The 14071-nt window shown below is 36.1% G+C and overlaps 1 pseudogene; it reads right to left on the bottom strand.

Annotated features, from left to right (window-relative positions):
- Window positions 1-410: 410 nt before the first annotated feature.
- Window positions 411-13662, bottom strand: LOC107819643 (telomerase reverse transcriptase-like; annotated as a pseudogene).
- Window positions 13663-14071: the final 409 nt, after the last annotated feature.

Genomic DNA, 14071 nt, shown 5'->3' with positions numbered 1-14071 from the left:
TTGGTTCAGCCGAAAACCATGGACATGTTAAGGGGTATGGGCCTAGGAATTATGGGTTTGGAAATTATGGGCTAGGTCCAAAATTAGGCCTAAAAATGGGTTGCTCGAGCCTAAGTTCTATTCTTTCCCTGCAAACGGGATTAAAAATACGGTCCCATTTATTAATTAATCCTATTATTCAAAAAAAATTATTAAAATAAAACTAACCATTAAAACAAATCTATTTTTGGTATTTTCAAATATCATATTAAAATAAAAATACGATACTATTTTTGTATTTTTTTTAAGATTAAAAATGACTACAAAACATTAATGAACCTATTTTTGTAATTTTGTTTTCTTGTAATAAAATAAAGTAAAAAGTCAAAATTACTTAAAATATTTATATTATGCCTAAATTAAATATTTACACGCTAAAATGTGAAAAATCTTGTGGAGGGTCAAAAATGACATGTCCACACTTACGAGCTTAGAATCAATCTAATACACGTAACAACTCCTTATACCTTGACTGTTTCCTCTTCAACACATGAATATAAGCAGTTAATCCGAGCCATTCGATTTCACCTTTCCCCGCTTCAAGAATTGGACGAAAATCTGAACCATGTTTTGAAGGAGAACATCCTCCTCTTGATCATGAGCTTTTTCATATACCTAGATGAGAAAAATGAAGTAAAAGCAAAGCAGCATGATGTCAACAGTAACTGGAGTACAATAAGATTAAGAATGTAAATACTGATGCACTCTCCCTTGCCCCTAATCCCTTTCATTTAGAGCTCTAGCAGAGGTTAGATTTAAAATAATTGAAGTGGCTGTGTTCCAATGTAGATCCATCACCAGTGTATAAAGAGCACGAAATCGCCCCAATGATGGTGTACTAAATATTTCATACCTCAATGATTTTCCAAAAGCATCTGCATAAAATTTGGTGCTGAATCTACATATGCTTGATAAATCAGAGATGTAGCAATGGAACTTCATGGCACACAAAAGAAAAGCTTGATAAATGTTGAGTCTGACCACAGCTGCTGAGTTTATGTTAGAATCATAGAATATAGGATGGCATTTCGGTCTCAGATAACCACACAGCTTAACCCTCAAGTCACGGCCTGGTTTATTTAGCCAGCCAACAGTGAGTGTTGAACTCAGAGGGAAATTCAAATACCTGTGAAAAAGGATCACATCAATAAATATCTACTGATTCAATCAAATTCCCTGAGCATTGAGAAAGTCGGTTAGAAAGAAGAGTACAAACAATCATGCAGAGGGAAACATTGCTAATTGCCAAGCTTCCTAAACATTAAGTTAACAAGTTTTAATGAGTAATTGACAGCCAAATAAGGTCAGTTTAATACCGAGTATGCTAAATAAAATGGTGGTTGCGACAACCATTTCGATCGACTAGGCATGGTACTATGGTAGTAACTCCCCTTTATCATGATATAAACATTAGGAAGCACCAGAACAAACAAAATAACAGCTCATATGAAATCCACAAGTGATGCCATATTGCCACTAGGAAGATAGCTGACCTTGTGTAATCTGCCTGAATTTCCACGTTGAGCAGTTGATAAATAGTCCACTCCACCGAAGAAATGAGGTTCCATCTTCAACCACATACAATCTATCCGATCTCAGATCTGGTATAGTGCTTATCTTAAAGTTCATTCCAAATTTCTTTTTGTTCATGTCGCAGTTGTAGGCTCGAAACCCTCTCTGCAACCGTGAGAAGAACCTAGAAGCCTGTTCCTTTGAGGTTGAGATGAAAAGCAAGTCATCAATAAATCTAAGTAACAGATAGCTAGGTTTACACATTATGAGGTGAGCACATCCTGAAGCTGTACCATCAAGAAAACATTCCTCTGAAGGAAATCCAGGGGGCAGGTCCACAAGCTTTGTCAAGGAATGGAAATATTACTGACTTCTCGAGATGTCCTAAATACAAAGAGCAGAGTTGACAGGACAAAACACTCCCTTGAGGTATACCAACAGATTGCAAGAAAAATTTGCTACCTAACCGCAGCACATTGCGCTTTATGTGCTTTAGGTATACCAACAGATTTCATTGGAAGTTGTTCTTTTCTTACTTTTCTGCCTTGCACCTGGAAGATTAAGAGGGTGTTTGGCTATAAGCTTATAAGCTGGTCAAACTGGCTAGCACCTTTTGACTTATCTACGCGTTTGGTAAACACCCAAAGTGTTTATAAGCCAAGTGCTTATAAGCTAAAATTAGTCCTAAGTCATAAGTTTGTCACCCCCAATTTATGGCTTTTCAACTTATAAGTACTTTTAGTTTGACCAAAGTTTTTACTAAATTATCCTTAATAATATTTTTGAATTCACAAAATACTTTTCCGAAAATAAATTTTCTAATTTTCTCTTCATGCTATTTTCATTATTCATCCTTTTCTTTACAAAGAAATTTTTTAATTGATAATCATTTGTAAAGTTTTAGGGGTATTTTAGTCATTTTAATAAAAGAATAGCTTATCAGCACTTTTCTACCAATCACATCAACTAGTTATTATCAGTTTCAACATATTTATTCAAACACGTAAATACTTATTTAAAAAATTAGTTTCAGCACTTAAAAATGTTTTTCAACACTTTCAAGCTTATCGGTTATTTAGATTTGTTATAGCCACTTCTTGTAAGTAAGGTTCTTAAAGGATAAATACCAGGTCATGTTTAACTGGAATGATATAAGTTATTTGTCAAACTGCTATTTTCTTATTTGTTCTTTGGTTGATGGGGCCTTAAACAAACTGAAAATTCAGAAAGAATGATTTTTTCCCCTAGAAAGAATGATTCATTTCCCTTTCTAGGAGGAGTAGAACTTTGGTTGATCTGCCTCCCCTTACCCCCTGTCCCCCCACCACACCCCAGTTCTTCATAGATTATTGATACCTATAATAATGTGCAATTTTCATGACTATTTTTAACTTCAAACCTTCTTGTTGATTTACACTGCCTTGGTTGTTGGGTCATCCCATCATGTCAATTTGCAGAATAGTATTTTGTAAATGCAAATTATAATATGTACAAGGTTGCCATCAACAATGGAATGTAAGAAGTATTTGTGCCTTCAAACAAATACAATCAGTGCCAAGGAATTATGAAACAGATACACATCTAAGCGAAAGAAGCCAAGAGAAGACTATGAAATGTGCATGCAGATCTAATCCTAAGGCAGTACAACATTCTAGTAAAAAGTACATGTCCCTTCAAACAAATACATCAGTGCCAAGAAATTAAGAAACCACATACAAGTGAAAGGAGCCAAAAAGAAGGCCATGAAATGTGCATGTAGATATGTTTACCCTAAAGCACTTCAAAACATCCTACCTGTTGCTTTACAAGAATTCCATGCAACGGGCCAGTGGGAAGACAAGACCTGGCATTGACGGAGTCAGGGGCATTCTCTTTACTCACTAATGTCCAGATTTGTGGTATCCGCAATGATTTCTTAGTGCACACAACTTGAACAACTTTGCTTAAAAAATATTAATTCTTCCTCCAAATTGAGATCATCCAGCACACTTAGTAGCTTATCTTTGGTCTACAGAGTCAAAAGCTTTTTCAACGTCTGATACAATGATGAAAACTCCAGGTTTGACAGAAAAACCATTCTTCACGGGTGACAAGAAAGGGACAAGCCTTTATATACATCATTGTAGCCAAATACAGACGAACCCAACCTCTCTGGTTCATTTACTACTATACGTTTGAGCACCAAGTGCAAATCTGTGAGGACTCATTAACAGATTGGTAATTGTAACATTTGACATTTCTACCAACACCTACTTTTCTCAGACCTTTGGATTGCAATGGAGGATTCACAGTCAACATTGCCGATGCTTTAAGGTTTGCCATCATTCTTACCCCCTTTCCTTTTGGACAAAGCCGAACTTTTGAGAAACCAAATGATCTATTCCATATTATTTTCTTGACAGAAGCAACATTTAATTCTTGATAACCTTGATCTCTCAAGCAAGTCATAAATTTGGAAATAATACTCACACGTAGGCTTGCGATAATAAAATATATCTTGTTTCTCAAGCACGGCTTCATTTACGTAAAAGTTAGCTTGAACCAGTGGCAATCGAAGAAAAGAACCAAAATATCCAGTGCTCTAGTACTTTATGTTCCAGTAAGGAGTACTGATCTGATAGTCGAGGATACCTAGATAGTTTAATTTTCCTCATGCTTTGCTTGAGCGTGAACTTCTCAAACCTTCGTAGCTTAACAAGCTTGGAAATATTCTTTGTTAGAACTCTCCAATTAGAAAGAGTCCCAGTAAATTTATGGGCACTACACTTGGACAAACAGCCCAAATAAATGATACAACCTGCTTCTTTAGACAATAACACTTGGTTGGCTCCAACGGAGAGGGGGTTGTGATTCTGGAGTTGTGCTACAACTTTCGGACTTGATGTCATTGTGAGCTAATCTGCCTTCAGCACAACCATTTGTAAGTATACTTGCTTCGGTTTCGTGTCTCTGATCCTAAATAGTTAAGAAGATCACTTTCAATATCCATATCTGGAAATGCTATTTACAGACAACTGAGTAGGACCATCCATCAATTGGTCATGTCAGATAAAAATACTGTTGAATTTGGCAAATCCCACAAGCCATTTGGTAGGGATATTTTTCCTATAAAAGGAGGCCTAATGTTTAGGATTTAAACACACATCTCATTTGCCTTCTTATCTTCTTAAGACATTTGTATCTTCTCTCTTTAGTATTATTTCACTTGTATTTTTGGAGTGAAATAAAATATTGGTTGTGTCCGAGGAGCAGGCAAAATTAGCCGAACCTCGTAAATTCTGGTGTTCCTTTTATTGTTGTTTTATTGTCTTATTTATTATTTGGCGGCTGTCATAATTTTTGGTATAGTAGTTGTGACTTATTCACACTATATACATTTGGCTTCCGCAACAATTGGTATCAGAGCCAAGGTACTGTCTAAGTATGCTCTGTGGTTGCAGCATAGTCTGATCTTCCACATCAGAAACGATTTATCTTGGTAACTGAGTCAAGGTTCTGTCTGAGTATGCTCTGTGGTTGCAGCTTAGTCTGATCTTCCATACCAGAAAGGAAATAATCTTGATTTGTGTCGTCAGCTATTAAATAATATTTGTGTCAAAGATGAGAGACAATAAACAAGAAGAATCTACATCAAGTGTCAACAATACGTCATCATTGACATCTTCGCTTATGACAAGAATTGTGTCAAATGCGAAATTTGCGGTAGAAATATTTGACGGGTCCGGACATTTTGGGATATGGCAAGGCGAGGTTCTAGATGTCCTTTTTCAACAAGGGCTAGATCTGGCCATTGAAGAAAAGAAACTAGATGTTATTGGAGAAGAAGATTGGAAGATTCTCGACCGTGTTGCTTGCGGTACCATTCGATCCTACCTTGCTAGAGAGCAGAAATATCCATACACAAAGGAAACTTCTGCAACTAAATTATGGAAAGCACTGGAGGATAAATTTTTGAAGAAAAATAATCAAAATAAATTGTACATGAAGAAAAGACTGTTTCACTTCACCTATGTTCCTGGTACCACGATGAATGAACATATCACCAGTTTTAATAAGTTGGTCACAGATTTGCAAAATATGGATACAACTTATGATGATGGTGACTTGGCTTTGATGTTGTTGGCGTCACTTCCTGATGAGTACGAGCACCTTGAAACTACTCTACTCCATGGAAATGACGAAGTTTCTCTCAGAGAAGTTTGTTTGGCTTTGTACAGCTATGAACAAAGAAAGCGAGAAAAACAGAAGGGCGGAGAAGGAGAAGCACTATTTGTGAGGGGTCGTCCTCAAAATCAAATGAGGACAAAGAAGGGAAGATCCAAGTCAAGATCCAGACCTAGCAAAGATGAATGTGCCTTTTGTCGAGAAAAGGGGCATTGGAAGAAAGACTGTCTGAAGTTGAAGAATAAGGCCAAACATAACAATGGAAAGGCCATTATGGATTCAAATGTAGCTGATTGTGATGATTCAGACTTCTCATTAGTTACAACAGAGTCATCAACATCATCAGACATATGGTTGATGGACTCGGCTTGTAGCTATCATATGTGTCCCAACAGGGACTGGTTCGTGGAATTTCAAGAAGGAGAATATGGAGTCATCCACACAGCGGACAACAACCCTCTTACCTCATATGGAATTGGTTCAATACGATTAAGGAACCATGATGGAATGATCAGAACATTAACAGATGTTCGATATGTACCAGACTTGAAGAAGAATTTCATCTCTATGGGAGCCCTAGAATCAAAAGGGTTCAAAATCATTGCAGAAAATGGAGTGATGAGAGTATGCTCCGGTGCACTAGTGGTAATGAAGGCTAATCGGAAGAACAATAATATGTACCGCTATCGTGGCAGTACAATTATTGGGACAACAATAGTGACATCCAGTGACGACAAAGAGGCAGAAGCAACCAAGCTATGGCACATGCGCTTGGGACATGCTGGAGGAAAATTCTTGAAAACTCTATCAGATCAAGGATTGTTAAAAGGAGTAAAGGCTTGCAACTTGGAGTTTTGTGAGCATTGTGTCAAAGGAAAACAGCAAGGGTTAAATTTGGTACAACGATCCATAATACTAAAGGCATTTTGGATTATGTACACTCTGATGTTTGGGGTCCTCCCAAAACACCTTCATTGGGTGGGAAACACTATTTTGTAACCTTTGTTGATGATTTTTCCCGAAGAGTGTGGGTGTATACAATGAAGAGCAAAGATGAAGAGTTGGGAATTTTTCTCAAATGGAAGACGATGGTGGAGAATCAAACAGGCAAGAGGATCAAGTGTATTCGCACAGACAATGAAGGTGAATACAAAAATGATCATTTCCATAAGGTCTGTGAAAATGATGGCATCGTTCGACACTTCACTGTCAGACATACACCACAACAGAGTGGAGTGGCAGAACGTATAAACCGGACCTTGCTGGAGAAGGTACTGTGTATGTTGTCCAATGCTGGCTTGAGCAAAGAATTTTGGGCTGAGGCAGTTACATATGCATGCCACCTCATTAACACGCTTACCATCTGCTGCTATTGATGGCAAGACACTATTTGAAAAATGGTACGGAAAGCCTGCTGTAGATTATGACTCTTTGCACGTGTTTGGCTCAACTGCATATTATCATGTGACAGAGTCAAAATTGGATCCAAGGGCAAAGAAGGCTATTTTTATGGGAATTACTTCTGGAGTCAAAGGATATCGCTTATGGTGTCCTATGACAGAGAAAGTAATATTCAGCAGGGATGTTACCTTTGATGAATCTGCTATGGTAAATAAGGTAACAGAAGATACCAAACAAAATGAAGGTGCTTCTAGGCAGGTGGAGTTTGAGGGAAAATTTATTTTTCCTACACAAGAAGCAAGAGAGGAAACAAATGAAGATTACCCTCTGGAAGGAGAGCCAATAGAGGAGATTCCAACTCAGGAACTTCAACAACAACTTGAATCAATAGCAACTAGCAGGCCAAAAAGAACAATAACGAAACCTGTTCGTCTCATAGAGACGGTTGCTTGTGCAACCTCAATTGTAGTTGATGATGTTCCTACCACTTATAAAGATGCAGTTCAAAGTTCAGAAGAAGATAAGTGGAGGATTGCCATGAATGATGAAATACAGTCCCTTCATCAGAATCATACATGGAGATTGGCCAATCTCCCGAAGGGAAAGAAAGCAATTGGGTGCAAATGAGTATTTGCAAAGAAGGAAGGATTTCCTAACCAAGTAGATATTCGCTACAAAGCAAGATTGGTGGCCAAAGGATATGCTCAAAAGGAGGGAATTGATTACAATGAAGTATTTTCTCCAGTTGTAAAACATTCCTCCATTAGAATTATGGTGGCTTTGGTAGCACAATTGAATTTGGAACTAGTTCAGATGGACGTAAAAACTGCGTTTTTACATGGAAACTTGGAGGAGGAAATCTACATGACTCAGCCAGAAGGATTCAAAGTTGCTGGAAAAGAAAATATGGTGTGCAAACTTGAAAAATCATTGTACGGATTGAAACAATCTTCTAGACAATGGTACAAATGATTTGACGAGTTTATGTTACGGCAAGGGTACAAGAGGAGAAAATACGATCATTGTGTGTATTTGCGCAAGCTTAAAGATGGTTCCTTTGTATATCTTCTCTTATATGTTGATGATATGTTGATAGCTTCCAAGAATTCGGAAGAAATTGATAAGTTGAAGATTCAACTGAAGAAGGAGTTTGAGATGAAAGATCTGGGTGAGGCAAAGAAAATTCTTGGCATGGAGATAATAAGAGATAGACGTTTAAAGAAACTCTGTTTATCTCAGAAAGAATATTTGAAAAGAGTACTACAACGTTTTTGCATAAATGAAAAGACTAAGCCAGTTAGTACTCCACTTGCTCCCCATTTTAAGCTAAGTACTACTATGTCGCCAAATGATAAAGCTGAACAGGAGTATATGTCAAGGGTACCATATGCAAATGTTGTTGTGTAGCTTGATGTATGCAATGGTCTATACGAGACCTGACATTTCACAAGTTGTTGGAGTTATTAGCAGATATATGCATAATCCAGGAAAGGAGCATTGGCAAGCTGTGAAGTGGATTCTACGGTATATTCACAATACTGTAGATGTTGGGTTAGTTTTTGAGCAGGAAGACAATCAGTCTGTAGTTGGATATTGTGACTCAGATTTTGCGGGTGATCTGGACAAACGAAGATCAACTACTGGTTATGTGTTTACTTTTGCAAAGGCACCAGTTAGTTGGAAGTTTACTTTACAGTCAACAGTTGCTTTGTCTATAACAGAGGCAGAGTACATGGCTATTACAGAGGCTGTAAAGGAGGCAATTTGGCTTCAAGGATTGCTAAAGGAGCTTGGTGTTGAACAAAAAGGTATCACAATTTTTTGTGATAGTCAAAGTGCTATTCAATTAGCGAAGAACCAAGTTTATCATGCAAGGACGAAACACATTGATGTTCGGTATCATTTCGTACGAGAAATCATAGAAGAAGGTGGAGTCACGGTGAAGAAAATTCCTACTACAGAGAATCCTGCTGATATGCTGACAAAGGTGGTAACTGCGATCAAGTTTCAACATTATTTGGATTTGATCAACATTGTTGAACACTGAAGATTGAAGATGAAGACATAACCAAAATTTGTTATTGAGAGAAAAATTGAAGATGTGGAATTTTACCAAGGTGGAGATTTGTTGAATTTGGCAAATCCCACATCGGTGAGTTAGCCATTTGGTAGGGATATTTTTCCTATAAAAGGAGGCCTAATGTTTAGGATTTAAACACACCTCTCATTTGCCTTCTTATCTTCTTAAGGCATTTGTATCTTCTTTCTTTAGTATTATTTCACTTGTATTTTTGGAGTGGAATAAAATATTGGTTGTGTCCGAGGAGTAGGCAAAATTAGCCGAACCTCGTAAATTCTGGTGTTCCTTTTATTGTTGTTTTATTGTCTTATTTATTATTTGGCGGCTATCATAATTTTTGGTATAGTAGTTGTGACTTATTCACACTATATACATTTGGCTTCCGCAATAAAATACCACTACGGAAGAGGTTATATGAGCCACATTCTTCTGCTAGATAACAATAATTGATTGAAATAGGCAACATCCTGGCTCACAAATTGAAAATATCCAAATTTCAATAGTTAATTGTGGCTTAGTTGATACGTCTCAAGTGTCAACATCTTATAAAAGAATAGAACATGTTGGGTTTGAAGCCCTCGTCAACAATTTAACTTGGACAACTCTGCATGGTAACTAATGACTAATTTTCTTTCTTTTCAAATCTTTTTATACCTCAGAAGGACCAGAAACAAGAAGAGGGTGAACTGAAGCTTGAAGAAGTTTAACAAAGACTAACCTCCAAGACAGTTGCAATAATACTTTTGGCACCTTGATTCAATGGTGGAGTAGAACAGTGCTTTTCCAAAAGCCTTACATGTTGGCAATGGTGAGCTTTGCGGATGAGAGTTTTCAGCAACTTAATAATTGAATGGTATCTAGGTCAAACAAACGTGATAGAGAAGAGACTAAGCAAAGCAGGTTTAGATGTTTACAACAAGTGTCAGAAAAGAGACTAAGCAAAATAAGTTTAAGAATTCACTCCTTCCTAAAAAAATAATGAACAAAAGAATTAGTGCAAGACATGTAATACCATCAATTTTTTTAGGATAAACAACTAAGTCGTCCACACTTTCACAGCTACAAGAAAGTAGAGATAATAGTGCAGAGCATGGCAAATCGTCGAAAAGTGAATTTGAGAGAGTTGACATAGGAAAACCCATCCAATGGTTACTTCAGTTAAAGAATTAGCAAATTGAAGTCAATCAAAGAGTTAAGGGGCCTAAAATGAACAAAAATGAAGTCAATAGAACGAGAATTGTGCTTCATGACGCATCCAAGGATGTGACTTAGTGGTCAATGAAGTGGGTTGAGAACCATGAGGTCGCAAATTCAAATTCTGGAATAGGTAAAAACAATAGGTGATTTCTTCCCATTTGTTCAAGTCTTGATGGATATAGTTACCCTATATATTTGTGGTGGTGGAAGGTAACAAGCTCCAGGACATTAGCAGCAGGAAGCTCTCAAATAACCCAATCAAATGTGAACTAATGGTGACAACGCATTGATAATATAAAATTATTGACAAAAGAATTTTCTGATAAACTAGTCCCAGCAACCCCGTATATGTTTAAATACACTTTGAGCTCCTACAGCATTACCATTTACTTGTGTACAAATCAAATAACATTATAACAAAGATTAGCTCTGATGAATCTAATCTTCTTGCTTTGAAATCATACATTTCTTCTTCTGATCCTAACATGGAATGGTGAAAATTTCTTTAAATAAGTGTGATTGTAGTTTATTTAATTTGTTATCAAAATTTAATTTGTTTCCTTATGTTTCCGATTTTGGAGAGAAGAGGGGAGAGAGGAGAGAAAAAAGGAAAATGATGTAACTAAATCCCTTGATTGAAGACACAAATAATGGATTGGGAGCCTTTTAAGGTGGATTGTATATATTTTGTAAACAAAACTTGTTTATGCCGGGTAATTAATTAAACATGGATATTTAGGGTAATAAAGTTTCCAATAGTGTATAAGAATGAAAAAATCCATAAAAAAATCCCTGGATAAATCATGCTAGTTGAAATAATTGACCACTTTGTCAAAATCTCAATCCTAATCGTCTTTCTTCCCAGTGTAATTGCTAGCTGGGAACCACGAAGACAGTGGCGGATCCAAAACGTAACGTTTACAAGCAATGGCTAAGCCAAAATGTTTATTAAAGAGAATCAAAATATAAAGAAGTAAACTCACGATGAAGCTAAGAGGGTATCTGTTACATCCCAACCTACCCTTAAATGTGACTGGCACCCAATTAAAAATACCCGCCATGCGAACCAACTTATACCATACATTTAATACTTATTCAAAATTCAACCGAAATAAACGCAAATTCCTAACATTCAAATAATTAAATGCAAATGATTAGTGATCCAAATTGTTCTACAAATATTTATAAATAATAGTAACTAAAATGGAGGAACAACACTCTGGCCCAAATCTCACACTAGACCATGGAGCATCTAAGAGAATTACAAAAGGCTTATGATCGAGTGTGTGAATCCCAAAATAAAAGACATTGTATAAATAAATGATATGGACTCTCTTGGCAGCCTCCACGAACTATGCGGTGACTCATCTAAATAACCAGATCAACTAGCGAACTCGTCAGCTACTAGCTCTGTCGTCACGAATACTATCTGCATAGACAAGCAGGTAAGGAGTGAGTTATATGTAAATATAACTTAGTAAGATCCTCGACCCGCCACTCTAAATACCTCTGGAACAAGTGTTAGAAAATATAAATACGCCACAACAAGAACGACATAATAACTACGATAATTATACAATAACTCAATACATATTTATCAACAAAGTTAACAGTACTAGAAATCCAAGCAAAATCGTCCAAAAAAATCGACCAAAGTTGGTCGGTAATGGCTAATAACCGTCCAAAAGGCGACCATTTACGTGTGGATGGTATTTTGAAAGTCAGAAAGGCATACCGACCAAAGTTGGTCGGTCAATTAAATTCAAATAAAATAATTTGCCGAAAAAAAATTACTAAAATTGGTTAGTATTTTAGTTATGTAATTAAAAAATGCACCATCTGGGAATCAAACCGGGATCTGTACTGTGGCAGGATACTATTCTACTACTAGACTATTGGTGTATTTTATTTTAAGACTGTCTTTTATTTTATTTATACTCTTTAATTGTATTTTCACACGAAAATAACCGATCAAAGTTGGTTGGTTCTTTAAAATGTACGACCGAATTAACAGACCGATTTCGGTCAGTTTTTGAATATTACCATTTTTAATTTATTTTAAATGAAAAACCAATCAAAGTTGGTCGGTTTCATAAAAAAAAAATATTTTGAAAAACCGACAAACTTTGGTCGGTTTTTTGGCCGACAAAATTGATCGGTCGACTTTGGTCGTTTTTTGCCAAATTTCTAGTAGTGTAATAAGATTTAACCAACAAGAGTACACATATCTTAACACGGTATACACTAAGGACGTGTCATGACTGCAATGAAAAAAATTAAACAATACCTTTAACACCTTTACGAGTCCATAACAGCACCAAAATGCCTCAAATATGTAAAAGAGCATACACTATGCTCACTGAAGCATACGCAATGCCCCAAATATAAATATCAAGAAGTATACACAATGCTCGGGTGATGTACAAAGGCATACACAATGCCCCAACATCATGACTCATAGCCGCCGTATCAAACTCAATATCATGGCTCACAACCGTATTAAACACAACACCATGGCTCATAGCCGTATCAAACTCAACATCATGGTTCACAACCGTATCAAACTCAATATCATGGCTCACAACTGTATCAAACTATCAAACAACTTATAAAATATTTTTTTTATTTTTCATAAAATAATATATTTGCGGCTAGTCTAAGACCACCGATTCTGCCAAGCGCACACTTGTCCCAACACATGGACAAGGTAAAGAAAACACATTTTTCAAAGTGAATTTTAGAAAGCAAACATCAAAGCTTAAAGTCTCACTTACCTCGCTAACAGAAAGTTCCCTAACCTTGCAACGTCTAAGACAGCAACCAAACGGCCTCCAATGGCCTCAATCTATCCAAAATATTGAATAATACGTCCTAATTAGTCTAAGTGAATAATTTTTCATAATCTTAGGATGAGTCAAAATCAAAGCCAACCCCCAATCCGGTTAATAAATAATTGTGCACAAACATATGCCAATAGTAGTACTTCGAAAGTGCCGAAACATAGTAGCTTCAGAAAACTATACCATGACTTATACTACCATATAATTATTTCACCTTCTCATTGCCATCATCATTACATCATGATTGAAAATTATATTTTATGTACTAAATGATAAAAAGTCCATAACTGTAGCTTCTTAAATATGTTCAATTCCACAGGCAGTACGTTTTTCACAATTTCCATATCTCATATCTATCATTTACAAGCTAATAACCATTACATCATCATTATTATTTTTCAACAACATCACATAGCCATCATTACCCATCTTTCTCTTAAAAACACATACTCCTATATTTCTAGTTGTGTCCATATTTTAATTTTGTCATTGTGATTTCACAATTTACAGAATGTCTAAGCACATGCTATGTCAAAATCTAAGCCATTTACTCTATGATATTGGACAAATCTCAAAAGAAATACCTGAAAGGCCAATTTAACAAATTGGCCCAAGTCCGGAAGGGGTCTTTTCTTTTCTTTCTTTTATTATTATTATTATTATTATTATTATTATTATTATTATTATTATTATTATTATTATTATTATTATTATTTGTTTCCTATTATTTTGTATATTATATTGCACAGGTTATTAGACTAGTGAGTGTCTTAACTGTACCTCATCTTTGATCCATAGTATAAAAGTGAAGACAAAAGTGTAAGTACAAAAATAATGA

This window comes from Nicotiana tabacum, chromosome 7, assembly GCF_000715075.1.
Source record: "Nicotiana tabacum cultivar K326 chromosome 7, ASM71507v2, whole genome shotgun sequence".
NCBI classification, from domain to species: Eukaryota; Viridiplantae; Streptophyta; class Magnoliopsida; order Solanales; family Solanaceae; genus Nicotiana; species Nicotiana tabacum.
Note: the sequence above shows the minus strand (reverse complement) of the source record. Positions and strands in the feature narration are given on the sequence as shown.